Below are 2,202 nucleotides of genomic sequence, written 5' to 3'. Positions count from 1 at the left end.
AAGAGCATCACAATCCAATTGCTCAAAACCAGTGATAAATGGAAAATCTTAAAAGCAGCCAGAAAAATAAGACATATTACATGTAGAACAAAAAGGGAAAATGAAAGAAATTTTCACTTAAAACGTTACAAGCCAGAAAACAGTGGAGCAACAGCTCTGAGGTATTAAAAGCAAAAAAAAAAAAAAAAAGAAAAGTTAAAATTCTATAATCAGTAAAAAAAATACTTTCAGACTCTAAGATGAAATGCGTTTTCTCGGACACACAAAAATCAAAGTAATTCAAACAAAAACAGACTTACACATACATTGTTGTCTGCACAGAGTACTGCGTCGTGAACCATCTGTGGGTCTCTCAGCCGTGAATACCAGCACCTGTTCTGGTGGAGGTGGCAGGGGAGTAAAATGGACTCTGTGAGGGTCCTTAATTTTGGTTGTTTAATCCACTATTTTTGTGCTGGTTGCCTCCTGCCAGGAGGTGGTGCTTTCCAGAAAGCATCGCTGTAGTAGTGTGGAGAGGGACCGGTGGTGGGCGGAGCCCTAGAACTCCCAAGAGTATATGCCCTTTGTCTTCGGTTACCAGGGTGGGTAGGGAAGGGCCACTGGGTGGGGGCAGGGCTAGGCGTGTCTGAGCTCAGACTCTCCTTAGGCTGGTCTTGCTGCGGCTGCTGTGGGGGATGGGGTGAGGTTTCCAGGTCAATGGAGTTATGTTCCTGGGAGGATGATGGCTGCCTCTACTACGTCATGCAGGTTTCCAGAGAAGTGGAGGAAAGCCGGCCGTCACAGGTCTCACCCAGCTCCTATGCAAACCGAAGGGCCTGTCTCACTCCCACCATGCCCCACCTCCCCGTGACAGCACCGAGTCTGTTTCCAGGCAGTGGGTGAGCAGGGCTGAGAACTTGCCCCAGGCTACCCACCTCTCAGCTGCAAAAGCGAGCATGGCTCTCCTTCTTCCCCAGCCTGTGGAGTCTGCACACTTGATTCATGCCCTCCCCTGAGTTCTGGCCAAGAGGCTTCTCAATCCGTTCAAATTGTTACAAAGTTCAGCTGGAGATTTCCTTTTCCCTGTGGCCTTTTCCCAGTGTCACCCTCCCAAAGGACCCCTCTGAGGCCAGGCAGAAATTGCTTGCTAGAGGACCCACCGAATTCACAGGGCTTTCCCTGCTGCTTCCTCTACCCCTGTATTTCACTCTGCTTTCTCAATTGACTCAGCTCCAGGTGAGGTCAGAATCTTCTCCGGTTATCTAGACCTTCAGTTTCAGGTGTGTGTTTGGGGGCAGATGAGCTCCCTTTCCCACTTCCACAGTTTGGGCACTCACAGTATGTGGGGTGTCTCCCAGGTCCTGCAGAAGCAATCTGCTTCCTTCAGAGGGTCTGGGGATCCTCTCAGGTTTTCTGACTTATTCCTGCAGTTGTTCTGGAGGAAAAAATCACATTGGGAGCCTCCACATGCTACTCTGTCTGTCCAAGTCCAGGCTGCAATATAGTCCTGCCTCTCATCTGCCATGATCCAGATTTACACATACTTTGTTAATTGACTTTAATAAATAATACCAAGTCAATTCAATGGATGAAATAATCACTTCAATAAATGATGCTGGAACAACTGGGTAATTATATACAAAAATTTACCTTGATCTTCAATTCACGCCAAATTCAAATATGAATTTAAAAGGGATTATAAGGCTGGCCACGGTGGCTCACACCTGTAATCCCAGCACTTTGGGAGGCCAAGGTGGGCAGATCACCTGAGGTCAGGAGTTCAAGACCAGCATGGTCAACAAGGTGAAACCTCATCGCTACTAAAAATACAAAAATTATCTGGTCATGGTGGAAGGTGCCTATAATACCAGCTACTTGGGAGGCTGAGGCAAGAGAATCACTTGAACCCAGGAAGCAGAGGTTGCAGGGAGCCGAGATTAAGCCATTGCACTCCAGCCTGGGCAACAAGAGTAAAATTCCATCTCAAATAAATAAATAAATAAATAAATAAATAAATAAATAAATAAAAAAACGGAGGAGAGGGGGGATTATATTTATTTTTCAAGAGAAATTTAAGAGTTAAATATATGCAACATTAGAATAAACTTTAGCAGAAACTCTGAGTGAACCTGGGTTTGGAAAATATTTTAAAAATACAACCCAAAAGCTTTCATAGTTTCTAAAGATAAGTAAGAAAAATATATATATGCTAAAAGCACAAAC

General features: G+C 44.9%; 1 long non-coding RNA gene across 1 annotated transcript in view; it reads left to right on the top strand.

The window, feature by feature from the left end:
- The first annotated feature begins 651 nt into the window (after positions 1-651).
- LOC108528722 (uncharacterized) overlaps positions 652-2,202 on the top strand; it is an 8,751-nt gene continuing 7,200 nt past the window's right edge. The window contains exon 1 of the long non-coding RNA XR_001885268.1: positions 652-783. This is a non-coding gene — a long non-coding RNA (uncharacterized LOC108528722). The remainder of the gene's footprint in view (positions 784-2,202) is intronic.

This window comes from Rhinopithecus bieti, unplaced genomic scaffold (genome assembly GCF_001698545.2).
Source record: "Rhinopithecus bieti isolate Rb0 unplaced genomic scaffold, ASM169854v2 scaffold_5613, whole genome shotgun sequence".
Taxonomy (NCBI): Eukaryota; Metazoa; Chordata; class Mammalia; order Primates; family Cercopithecidae; genus Rhinopithecus; species Rhinopithecus bieti.
This window is presented reverse-complemented; position numbering and strand designations above follow the sequence as displayed.